Source organism: Amphibalanus amphitrite, unplaced genomic scaffold (assembly GCF_019059575.1).
Source record: "Amphibalanus amphitrite isolate SeventyFive unplaced genomic scaffold, NRLGWU_Aamphi_draft 000267F_arrow, whole genome shotgun sequence".
In the NCBI taxonomy this organism is placed as follows: Eukaryota; Metazoa; Arthropoda; class Thecostraca; order Balanomorpha; family Balanidae; genus Amphibalanus; species Amphibalanus amphitrite.
Window position 1 is genome coordinate 704,698 of NW_024881762.1, and position 13,649 is coordinate 718,346.

The following is a 13,649-nucleotide window of genomic DNA, read 5'->3' on the forward strand; positions in this document are numbered from 1 at the left end:
ATCCAACCCACGTGATGGGCTCGGCCCCAGCGGAGCATGAGGCCCAGGACTCCCGCCCAGGCCCCCTGTCTCCCCCTAATTCCTGTCATCCTTCCCACTCTGAAATTGACCGAAAGAGCCTAACCTAACACAACAAGCAGCTCGTTTACCGCTATGTCTGAATAATATTGTCAGATTTAATTAAGGTCAACGGCTAAGCACGTAAATAACAGCAACTGCCATCATCGGTATTATGAGAAAACCAATTGCTTTTCCACAAACACTAAAAGTTTTAAGCTAAACTTGCATGAAATTAATTTTACCAGCCTCGTGGTCCTCTTATCAAAACGCTTCGAATGAATCAAAAGTTGATCTTTAAAGGTCATTTGAAGAATTTGGCCGATGTTCAAAGACATGACCTGACCAGAAATGGTCATGATGCATAGCAGGATATTAGATCTGTATCGTGGAACTTTACAAACACTTTATATGATTTCATAACTTAAGCATGTCTATCAAAAATATTTATTACATGGCTCAGGTGTAAGCTAGGTGTGTGATCATGCTTACGTGTATGTTGAACGCAACTGATAATGTTCTGTTGGCCACAATTTCTATATTTGATCTATCCTCCCGGATTTCATATTTTTATTAATGACACCTTGATGATGTCGAGAAAAAAAACGCTTAGGAGATTTAACAGCCTGAGATACATTCAGTATAAGGAAGGAAGGGTGCTAGATTGCTTCCGTCCTCGCTATCCTCAGGAAAAACCAATCCGCATCGCCCCTAGCCTTCATGCTTACCCCTCTGGACTGGAGGTCACCCCACCAGTCAACCTGTAGTTGATGTCGGTTCCATTCCAGGACACATAATCCTCTTCGGGTGACCGTTGGGGAGACGACTGGAACGCCCCGACAGGGCAATCGTCCCACGGGAACAGTCACGCTTCCGCAGATCACTGTCGCTGGCTCGCACAACCAAATTACTACACCAGAACATAGTTATGTCATAGCTCTGCAAGGGCCTTCTCAGACCGAAAAAGATGGCTCCCAACAAAACAAACAATTTTCTCATTCAGTATTGTATCTCATCAGGCATCACATGTTTTCAGACTTCAGAGTGTTTCTTATGCGTTCCGTCAAAAAAAAAGAGCAGTTCGACTTTCTCCCATTGACTTTAGCGATCTCAAAATTGACCCGACCTTTCTGTCAGCAATGTCAAACTTGCAAAGTAAACGTTTCAAATACATATACTGTTGCCCATTGAAATCGCTGAAGGTTCTAAAGTGATCGGTTAGTCGATGCATTTAGATATGATGAGCACAGGAACTTTCCTTGAGGTAAGGTCACTTGACGTGACCTGGTGTTATGACCTTCAATTGAAAGACTTGGGCGGAAACAAATGGGTCATTTGAAATCTTAAAATGTCAGATTTTAACAATAATTGCGAACACTATCACGGCCAAATAGTGAGTGAGAAGGGAGCGATTCCTCAACCCCATGTTTAGCTCCTATAATTGAGCTAACTGCTAGAGCCTCGCGGAAAAAACGAGCTCTTGCGTCGTTACATGACACAGCGACTGTTACCTCATTTTAAAATATCGGTGACCTCTTAGGGCAGGTCAAGGGCCCCACGGCATTGGATCGGTTTTTGGTGAAAAACTTCGCAAAAAATGTTCGCATTATCGTCATTTCGATACAATCGTGTTGTCTGTTCTCAGACGCGTCGATTTATATGCTTTTTTGCTTAGGTGAAGCAATTTAGGATGTTTAGGGCAATGTCATGTTAGAGCAACACAGGTCACGAAGCTGTTGAAAGGAGGACATATTGCATAACATTTGATTCGGCAAGTCTTGCAGAGTCCATTGATGGCTGTCCCGACTGGCTAGCTCAATTTGCTCGGGAGTTATTGACGAAGCACTCCTATTGACGAGCACTCCGTCACGCAAGGTGAGCAATGCAAAAGTGAAGCATTAACCCTCGCTGGACCTATTGGTTTTCTACATACGCGCCGGCCGAGGGGGGGGGGGGGGGCGGGTACGACCCCTCGCCGTTTCGCCCCTAGTGGAGCTAGCGCGTCGCGGAAAAAACGAGCGTGTGCGCCGTTACGAGACGCAGAGATTGATACCCAACTTTAAGGTCCTATGTCAACCGGTGACCTCTGAGGTCAGGTCAAGTGCCCCAAGGTACGGTTCAGTTCTTGGTGAATAACTTCGCAAAAAACGGCCGCAGAGCGCCGATTTTGGCAGCATCGTGTTCGCCTTGCTCAGGCGCGTCGAATGATATACTTTTTGTTCGGGTCAGGTCAACTTGGGGTGTTGACCTCAGGTCAAGGTCAGGTCAGCACCCCCAGGTAACGAAGTTGGTTGAAAGAGGTCTGTCGCATATCATTCGATTCGGCAGGTCTTCCTGAGTCCACTGGTGGCTTTTCCGACTCGCTAGCTCAATTTGATCAAGAGTTATTGACGAAAAACTAATATGACCTTGATGACGTCATAAATGACGTCACACAAGGTCAACATTGCAAAAGTGACGCATCTAACCTTGCAAGGAGTGCATCAAATCACGATTCTGTGTGCTTGAGATAGTTGGAGATCGCTCCCGGCGCCAGAATAGTAGTTTTCATTTTTCCCCATTGACTTATAATGGTGAGGTCACGAAAATGACCTGACCTCATATGACCTTTAGGAAAAATCCGAGATATAAAAGTAGTGAGACTCATAATGGATACTAGATCCTGCAAGCTTCATTTCCTTGTGACATCTCCTCTGGCAGTGAGGGCGTTGCGAAGTTGCGACATCTGAAGACCGTGCAGAGGTTCACTTATGACGTCATAGGTCAGTGACCTGACCTGATTAAAAAATGCGGTTGGTGTCAAAAGATCTGGCTTGAAATAAAGGTCAGGTATGCCAAGTTTCAGCTCTCTATCGCCAGCGTGTTCGGAGCTATCGCGACAAAAACCCTATGGGGGGTGGCACCCGCCCCTCCCCCTCGGCCGGCGAGGGTTAAACCTTGCCAAGAATGTATGAAGTCACGAGTTCATGTGCTTGAGGTATAGTTTTAGGTCATCATTACGGATTTGCATCATTTTACAACCGACGACCGTGCAGTCTGCAGAGGTTTACTTAACCCTCGCCGGCAGAGGGGGGGGAGGGGTTGATGCAACCCCCCATAAGGTTTTTCGCGAATAACTCGCGTAAAAAGCGGCCCATCGCGACGAAACTTTCAGTACCCTCGCATTGATCAATTTTACACGTTCCCTGAAAATTTCATGACCCTGACCCCAATGACCTTTGACCTGTGACCTCTTTTCCGTGACCATGTTTGGCCGAAATCGCGATTCGGCGTACGTCGGCTCGCATTAGCCGCGCGTTTGCAAGCTTTCCGTGGTTTCAAACGTTCAAACATGTGATTTGATGTTGCTCCCATACATTAGGGTGGGTGTCAAGGTCACCTGAAGGTCAGGTCAGGTCATTGACCTTTGGTGACCTCGGGTGACCTCGGTTCACTTTTTCGAGTTTTACATGTTTTTAGGCTAGTTTTTGGAGCTGAATTCGAATTTAGCAACCATTTGAACATTTACGAAGTAGTTTTAGTGCCTTCGTAACATGTTACGAAGCTGTCAGAGGCGGTTGACACATATTACGAATACCCGTCACAACCCCTACCGGTTGACCTGACCTGACCTGACCCGACCTGGTCTAAATGCTTAAAAACATCATCTCTGATCAAAACTAACACGATATTCGTGATCAGCACCCCGGAAAACCACATAGCAGCCACACTTTACGACTTTCTAGCAGGTCCCGATTTTCCCGGTTTTCGGGTCATTGACCTGACCTGGAAGGTCACCCGATGACCTAGGACCTTAAAATTGGGTATCATCGGCTTCCTCTCGTGACGGGCAGCACGCTCGTTTTTTTCCGCGAAGCTCTAGCTCGATCAGGGGCCAAACGCGAGGGGGGGGGGTCGTACCAACCCCCCCCCCCTTGTGCCGTCGAAGGACGCAAAATGGCCTGTGCCGGCGAGGGTTAAGACGTCATAGTTAAGTGACCTGACATGAAAACGTGGTTGATTTCAAATGATCCGGCTTGAATCAAACATAAGGCATATGAAATGTCAGCCTTCTATCATCAGTGTTAGAGTTGCAAAGTTTTCCCAAAAGGCTGCTACCGGCACCGCCCCGCCCCACAAAAATTTTCTGGGATACCGGCATGCTACCACGCCCCAAGCAAAAAAAACCGCCAAATTACCGGCATACTAAAAAAAAAACTGCATTCTTGATTCTAGCTTACCCCTGCAAGAGATGCCACATTTTGGCAGTTTCAGTACCCCTCCCACCCAACAGCCATCCATTGTCCAACCACAAATACCAGCAGGCTGATTTTGGCTGAGTTGGCCCCACAAATACCCACAATTTTGAAACTCAATTCCAGTCTATAACTGTTAAAATATCACCTGTAATCAAAGAAGTATTGCCTACAAAAAAAACTATTACATTCATCAAAAAGGTGAGGACAAAAAGGACTTGAATTACTGAAATGTGTTTTTGAAGACTGGACAGTGAGCAGTAATCACATTTACATTTCACAGTTGTTCTTCTTTTCCATATTCTCCTAAAATGTTGCAGGCACCAGCCAAATGTTTAAAATATAGATGGTCAAAACATAGATTAACAAGTACACATTAGGCCATCTTCCTAACTGAGGAAGCGAGATCAACATCTACTTTTTCCTATCCACTATGGCTTGCTGGTTCGTGAATAAGATACGAATCATGTAAAAAATGTGTTATAATAACTCACTGGTCCTGAGAATAGTCACCAAATAATATGTATAAAAACGATATCTTCCATGCTCTCCAACCTAAAGCGGGTATTTATAGTCACCGTGGCGGGAACAAACACAAGGTTATCGATTTCGAAACAGATGCGCCATAATAGAGGCTTTTAACCAGCTGATTAAAACGCTGCAAAAAAATGTTTAACGACTGCAAGCCACTGCCTCGTGAATGATGATATTGATAAAAATTACCCAATACAATATTAAATTATAATGAAATCAACATTTTAGTGTAATTCACTGCAAAGAAATTCATTTCTCTTCAGTTATTCAACCAAAAGGGTATATGAATAAATATTACGTCATCAGATTACATCCATTCATTAGGGGAGAGAGAATCTTAAAAGTAAATCCTTGGTTGTCTAATTATTTGCGCCACTTTTTGTCAATTTTGCCTGCAAGATGTGTTTTCTTGTAAAGATAAGACAAAATGCCAGTTTAAATCTATTTTCATTTAATAATGGGACCAAAGTCAGACTCAGGGCTACCTAACACATGCCTTTTCAGCTGGATTTTCAGTGTCAAATTCTTTGTAGAGTTTCTCAGACCACATCTCATGATCTCAGGACTCAAGGCCAGTTTCCAAACATTGTGTTTTTTGGTGTTTTGATTCTGCCTTTTCCCCTAGGGAATGTTGTCATGAACATTGATTTATTTTATTGCGCTATACGTATTACCTACCATTAGACTTACTAGTTTGTCGTGCTTTTGCAACATGAATGAGTATTCTTCCTTTTATAGACCACAGTAGATTCTTGACAATTCTAATTATAACCAAGCCTGTGAATTGTGTGAAATGCTGAGGTCCATGTGTTACCCCTACACTTAGCAATGGAACTTCTACCACAAAATGTATCTTGCAGTGGCTAATATTGCTGTTACTACAATTTGAGAGCCTCTTAGTGTCCAAAGTTTGAATCATTTGCTGATATTTTTTTTTTGCACAAAATCAAAAATACCGGCATGCTACCGGCAAGACATGCCAGATACCACGAATAAACCTGCGGTAGTGAAAAATTACCGGCATGCCGGTAGTGCGGTAGTGAAATTTTGCAACTCTAATCAGTGTGCTTTGAGCTCCCACAAAAAAAAACATGGTGGCGGCATCCACCCCTTTTTCTCGGCCGGCGAGGGTTAAACCTCGCTTCGAATTATTGCAGATAATGATGCGACCGAAAACAAAGTATTTATCTGTGTCTAGAACGGCCGCTGACTTGTTGGACAAGATCCCCAATCCTAATTTGCTAGATGGGAATAAAATACTCGGCATAAATTATGATACATATATACCCCTCGATTTGCCCTCGCGCTAAGTCAATTCTATTCATCACTGTCGCTTTTTTATCCGAGATGATGTCGCCGCTAAACGGGTTGTTTTGTTTGCTTGCTTGCGTTGAATGGTCATTACGGATTATTGAAGGATTATGATATACATAATAGGAATGGGGCAAGGGAGGATATGCACTGCAGTGCAGGTGTTTAATTTAGATCACAAAGGCATCATTTCCGGCATCGTGCAGTCACTATCTTCCCCTCCTCTGCACTGCGGCATCGCTGCGCCCCACACGCGGCGTCCTCACTCCACGGCCGGCCGCCGCCAACTGACCCTTTCGCCGGGCGCCGCGACCTGACCCGTGTCACTGCCGCGGCCTGCGCAATAGAGTCGGGGCTGGAATCCGGGGGTTCGGCCGGCCGGCCGCCTCTGGAGCGGGGGACTTTTTTAGTAGACCTACTGTACGAACAGTAACGGAGTCGTATGGACGGTTACGGACTCCGTACGGGCGGTGGCCGGCTCGGAGCACGTCCGACTACCGCAGGGACGTGCCTGCCGCCCGGCAACCGCCGCGCCCTGTCCGCTCGACAACCGCCAGTGACCGGAGTCGGACGGCCACGGTAACGCTGTCCTGAGGCAGGATCACTGGCAGATGCCATCAACTCCGTACCAGCCGGAGAATTGGCATTCAGTCCAGCGGAGCAGTCCGAATGGCCAGTTCTCCGAGACATGATGTCCAAACAGTCAAAGTAGCCCAAGGTCGTTTGCCGTGTGTGTGTCCTTTTGAGGCCATCCAGGTAGCTGCTGGAGTTGTGAAGATTCCCTATAATGTCGCACTAGTCGTCGAACCAGTAAATCAGTTATGCTGACGGCTCCCGTAGCCCGCGGACCACCTGCTGTAGAAGTGCCGTCACAGAGCAGTCACTACGGCCGCCGCCAGAGCCTTCATCGACTCATCATGCCTTATTTGTTGACACCCAATGAATACCAGTCATCGAGTGGTGTTCATAAATATTTGACATCATGTGTGACGTCACAACTTCCACAAGACCTGACGTCACAGACAATGACATTTCGTCATCGATTCCACCACCGCCTGGTACGCGTGAAGCGTGACGAAACGTTACAGGTATGGCGATACATACTTAGTCACCAGATGTGTGACATACATCTACCATGGGCACTCAGGCCGCCGGCCGTTCGCAGGGCGCCACCCCGGTGCCCACATGGGTCCATCCGGCGGGCCGCGTGCCAGGCGTGACGTCACAGTGCCGAGATGTGACGTCACACAGAGTTCTGCCCACGCGACACGGGCGGAGCGGGACTCACTCATGGGCCGGGTATGACCTTTGGTCTGCAGTGTTGAGTGAGGTACGATAATGGCCTGTTGCGGTGGGCGTTTGTGGTGCGATAGGTAGGCGGGGTCGCTATTCACATAGTCCGTTATCACCGGAAAGCAGCTGTGAATGAAAATGGGGTAGTGGATAAAAACAGGTACCAATGCATCAGCATGGCTAACCGATTGCTTATCTGTTTAATTGCGCTACCGACGTGCCTTTTTGAGTCCATCGTTCACTCAGCATCCGTTGACATGTAACGTGCATTAGCCACACCTTTCATCATGGCAAGCAACCACATGGAACAATCGTGAGCCAACATTACAGCTTACCACATGACCCGCCATAATGGGATAACCACGCAGCGGCAAGGGATAACCACGAGCCGGCCGCTGTCTGTAGGTCAGATAATGGAGGGGCGTGGCCGGTCAGACCACATATCGGCCGTCAGTGAGTGGCCCAGGACACGTGTGGAGTGGTTACAGGGAGGTGGGACGAGTGGCGACCCTCGGCGCGACAGGGGGGGGGGGGGGGGGAGTTCATTCATTCGTCTGTACCAAGCCACATGACAGGAGGAGGGATCAATGGGTGACCAACGAGTGACTAAACGAGAGGTTATCCACGGGACGTACACAGTGGAGGGAGACGGGATAGACGTGTCGGCTCAGCCATGTAACATGGCTGGTCGGTCACATGGTGGTCGCTCAGTCATGGTCAAGTGACTGTGACACTGGGACGCATGACTGACGGATAGACACCAGCAGCCCACAGTCCAACCGCCATACATGAGAGGGAGAGAACGAGCGCAGACCATATCAGCCTCCAGACTACAGATCAGACCACAAGCACAGAGCCGGCAGACACAGCGGCGCGGCGGTACCGTCCAACAAAGGGCCGACAAAGCCCACCTCGCTGACATTGCACCCGCTCCGACCTCAGGACCCAACAAAGGCCCGCATGGGGACGGCGGACGTCCAAACACGGCCGGCCGGGAGTGATAAGGCCGGCCAGCGCCGCGGGTACTCCCGCTGGCGTGTCCCGACTCAATCAGACCGCGGCCTGCTGACACACGGCCATTGGTAATCAATCTACGATGGCTGGCCGCGGCGACAGCAGGCAGGCCGCACAAGGTCAGCTGCACAAACCGAGTGCGGCGTAACAGCCGGGCCCACAGCCATCCATCAGCTCAACTGCACCGAATCATGACGCTGCAAACGCGGTCGATGAGGGACCTTGGTAAGTCCTGAGGATAGATCTCTTCACACCCGACCCTTGCATCACTACGACTGATCTCCCGACGGGGGACGAGCTGGGTTAACTCTGTTGCCACCGGATGTCAGAAAAGGCTGCTGAGAGCACACCTCCTGAAGACAGCCGCCCCCTGCCCCTCCCATGTTAACCGAGGGGGGGAGGGGCTGGTTCGGCGCGGCCGACACCGACAGTCACGTGCGCGCGCCGCCAGCGCCGTACAAGGCCGCGGACCAGGCGCCGACCGGGCGGCCGGGCGGCCGCTCACCTGGCGTACCGGCCGGCCAGACCGCGCCCGTATAAGGAGCCGCCCGCCGTATGAATGGCTGGGCCGGACGCGACGCCGATGGCAGTCGGGTATGTGGCCGAGCGGACAGCCGTACCGGGACCGATCATGGACCCTGGAGCGCCCGCTCGGTGGGCGAGGGAGAGATGATGGTCGTCGCGGCTATAAACGCCTGCTGCCGAGCCGGTGTTCAACCACGCGGCACGAATAGTTGTGTCAGATCTCCGGGGGCGGTGGCTGTTCGGCACGGCACACACCTCTCAAACCAGCCGACCTGTAACACCCGGTCCTCAGCAGAATCCTTTATCGAATACTACTGGAGATGGCGCGGAAGGACACGGGCGTTCCACATCCACAGGCGCGGCGATCTGTCTGATCACACCGGCTGAGCAGCCGATCGAGTGAATCCGCCCCAGATCCGACTGACAGCTGTAAGGTCTCCGAGCCGACGGAGCTCAGTCGATTGACACGAGATAGTGGGGAGCCTTGGCCACCGCCCGTACGGACAAGGCTCCCCAGTTGACCAGCTGACAGATGAACCAACTCCGACCCTAGGGACGGCGCGATGGATCGGTCAGTGGTGTGCCGCCGCGCGCCGTCCGAAGTACCGCCCGGAGTACCGCCCGGAGTACTGCCCGGAGTATCGTCCAAAGTACCGCCCGGAGAATCGCCCGGAGTACCGCCCGGAGTACCGCCCGGAGTATCGCCCGGAGTACCGCCCGGAGTACCGCCCGCAGTTCCGCCCGGAGCTCCAGCGGAGTCCGCCGTGGACGGTGACAGTCTGTGTGAACTGGCTCACAGCCGTGAGTCGCGCTCCCGCGGGCGGCTCCGGCCCCGGCGTCGGCCGGTCCGAAAGGAAGCCCGTCACGCACAGCGCGACCTCGATATATTGAAACTAATCAGCGGTCCAACGCTAAAAACGCCCATTCTCACAGATACAAATCACCGGGCTCTTCTTTTATGTGCGGCGCTAATGCTCTCTCCAACTCAATCTCGGCGTTTGGTGTTGCCGACACCATTCGCCACTTCCCACTGCGCTGTTCGGTACGTTCGGTGCCGCTGTTTCCTCACAGTCTGAGAGAGACACTGGTGTCGTGTCGGTGACCGTGTTGGACGACCCCCGGCGCCTCTCCCTACCAGCCCGGACTGCGGAAAAGGAGCGGCTCGCCACACCAGTCACGTGCCGCTCGACAGCGCCGCCGCCGCTGTCTGTCGCCAACACCAGCGTCTCCTGTTGTCTTGATCGATGAAGAAATTCCGGTCGACGCTGGTCGGGGCCAGAGTGGGACTGATGATGGTCTCATATGGGCTCACAATGGCCGAAAAGTATGGGTGCGAAACTCGATTAGTGCGACGTATGCACGGTGCATACTAATGACTCTGGTAATGCGATTTGGAGCCGCACAAAGAAGGCAATGCGGGTTGCAGACATGCAACTGATCTGCATGATACCTGGCATTAGCTCGCGCCTGACAATGATCATTTCGAATCAGATCAATGTCAGAGCGCGATGGGCATTTGCTGCACAGAGTCTTTCATAACTCGGCCGAGTTGAGAGCGGCGAACCGAGGTTGAACGGAGAAGACCTACGACAAGTTCACGTCAGTGGATGCCACATGTCGGTGAGCCCTCGGTGGGCGCGCCCGGCTTCCTGGTCTCAGCCCACTACAGACGGATGCCGGCCGGACAGCTGACCTCCCAGACCCCTGCAATGAGTGCACGCGGTCCGCCAGCCCTCCGCAGCCCGTCAGCTCCCCGGCGCCGGCCGCAACTCATGACTCGCGTAAGTACGGCGTCTCGGCCGCGGGTACACAGGAAACAGTCGGCGGTATCTGGCTGTGTGAGGCCGACGGGCGATAGTCGCCGCCGCCACCGTGTCCGGACCGATAAACGACACCGTGTTGATGACGTCATAGTCACGGGGTCGCTGGGGAGAGAGGGAGGGCGGGAGGGAGAGAGAAAGAGAGAGAGAGAGAGAGAGAGAGAGAGAGAGAGAGAGAGAGAGAGAGAGAGAGAGAGAGAGAGAGAGACGCAGAGCCCGAGCCCAGCCGAAGTACCAGGCTGACACAGTGTAGATACTGAAGATACCAGCGCAGCTGAGGGGTACCGCTCGGGCCATCGAACCCAGCGGACCCTCCGGTGACTCATGTCCCGTTCATCGTCCACATCACGGGTCAGCGTCACTGACCGGGGACACGAGGAGAGTAAGATGGCCCTCCGGAGAGGTGGCTAGGAGCTGCTCTGCCGCCATGCGTCGGGTGAGAAACGGGGCCCTGAGTAACAGCACGACATACTTCACATGTCCGGTAATCAAGACAGACGGACAGGACCAGACAGAACAGACTCGGACAAGTCATCTATGAGAGACGGGAGTCCGGGACAAATCCAGGGCCTGTCATGGCTCAGACTGGACAACACCGACGTCCAACTCAAATGAGCTGGAGAGTGGAGGTGCTCCATGTTCAATGCTAAAATAGGGAGACGGTGTGCGCTTCCTGTTAACCACCAGCCAATTCACCTCATAATGCCCAGCTCACAACCGACCCGGAACAGCTGGCAGGCAAAGAGCCCCGTCTCGCCCAGCTCGGCGCCGCAAATCTCGCGGTCTCTCCATACTGGAACGGCACTGGCGTGCAATACTGACCGCCGCCGGCGGGGGCGAGGGGCGCGCCCTGGGGCCATCTGTCTGTCTGCTCAATAGGGATCGATCCCCTCGCACACCGGGGAGCGGCGGAGAGAGAGGGCCGGTGCCGTGATGAGGGAGAGGGGAGTGATTATTGGGGTGGCGTAGGCTTAGTACGAGGGTCAGGGACGATCTGAAACGGACAAAGTTGCTTTCGGGTACACGAACAGAAAGGTATACATGCACTGTCAAAGGCAATTCAGTCAAAATACAACCAAATATTCAATCAAAACTTATATATGCTCTAAACACGAGTCAAATCCGACCCCAAGCGCTCCGAGTAATCAGTTTTGTTTTCGTATAACCTGACTCAGCGGTGTTTTCTCAGTGAGCGTCACGATATTGTTTGCTTAGCCCACTCATCCCCGGGGATAGGGCGCCTATCGCCGCTTCCCCGCCGCCCGACGCGCCTCGCACCCCTCTCACATCAATCGACGACGCCCCTCGTCGACGGCGTCGGCCGCGACGGAGGGGAGCAGAGCGACGGGACCGGGAGGGTCGTCCGTCGTCTGGCTGGGACACAGACATCTTTGGAGGTTCTAGGGGATCTGCGAATATCCACGTGGATTGACGGGGATTTACGGGATATTCGACAGACAAACGATCTCCTCAGGACGGAGGACTGACAGCCATGGAGAACGGTAATCGCGTGATGAGTGCGACGGTCGCCTGACGGTTCAGGGAACTTCACACCGATAGTATTGCGCATTGTGACGGCACGAGGTTCCACCGAACGGCGGCCGGGATTCCTGTACTCGGCACCGCTGTGAATACCAGCCCTGTTGACTCAAATGTTGACTGTGCACCGTGCGGTCACAGGAGAGAGGCGACACCTGATCGGTGGCCGGGCACCGTGAGTCATACCGATCGGCTGACTCGACCCATCGGCCCCCGTACAGGCCACCTGAGGTCACGTGAGCGATGGGTACGCCTCAGGTCGACCGGCGCCGGCACAGCTGGCAGCGAGCACGGCAGACTGCGCCAGACGCTGCGTAGTTCGCACCGGTCTTTGTTGGCCGCGGAGCCGCAGACACGTGAGTCGGATGGCAGTGCGAGCCCACAGCTAGCGGGGATGATCTTCCAACGGACTACGGTGGTGTGAGAAGGCACCAGACTAAAGTCAGGGAAAGATCGGGAACGGACATGCCGTCACAACAATTCCGACATAGTCAAGAGCATCTCCCAGAAGTGTCGCGGAAAGCTCCTCTTATAGCCGTGTTTTTAGTTCTGATCGCGGGTTTGATTTGGTATTTCGCCTCGCCATCAGAAAGCATCAGCAGCCCCACCCTCGGTCGTTAGCTGCCAGCTCGGGCAGGGAACCGGGTCCAGGCTGGCGAGCAGTGATAAACAGACGGCAGTGGGGGGCAGGCAGAGACTGGCCCAGCTCCGAGCGAGGGACGGCCCGTGCCAATCCATAACAGGGGGTACAGACAGTCGGTAGAACGATCGGGGTTCGGGCGGGTGGCGATCATCGGATAGTAAACATTCCTCTATCGCACCTCAATACAGACCCCCTGCAGCCGTCCAGAGGATAGCAACAGTGCCTCTCCCTGCCCGCTGACCGCTCCCCTGCACGCCGGGCAGCTGCAGTGCCACTGGACCGGACGGCGCTCCCTGCTCTGAGCTCTGCACGCGGCACGCGATCAGACACCGGCCCGGCAGGTCTTACAGTACAGTTCTGAGTCCCTCCCTCTGCAGATGTGACCCGCCCGCCCCTCTCCCATCCCCACCCCCACGCACAGCGGCGAGCGGCGTCCATCCGTCAGCAGGCAGCCTCACAAACAACCCACACCCCTCCCCTTCCCCACACAGACAGCCAACTCTCCCAATACGCACCTGTATCGGGTCTCTGCGACAGTTCCGGCGGACTCACTGGTCCCTGCCGTCAGGGCGTCTCACACCTCACAGTCTGCGCCGACAAACTGACCGACACGGCGGCACGAGCTGCACGACGCGACGGTCGCCACAGACGCGGCCTCCACGTACCGGGCGACGCGGC

General features: G+C 53.0%; 1 protein-coding gene across 1 annotated transcript in view; it reads right to left on the minus strand.

Annotated features, from left to right (window-relative positions):
- LOC122386933 (serine/threonine-protein phosphatase 2A regulatory subunit B'' subunit beta-like) overlaps nt 1-13,649 on the minus strand; it is a 93,893-nt gene extending 80,244 nt beyond the window's left edge. Inside the window, exon 1 of the mRNA XM_043376682.1 lies at nt 13,487-13,649. The gene's annotated coding sequence lies outside the window, so the exon portion shown is untranslated. The remainder of the gene's footprint in view (nt 1-13,486) is intronic.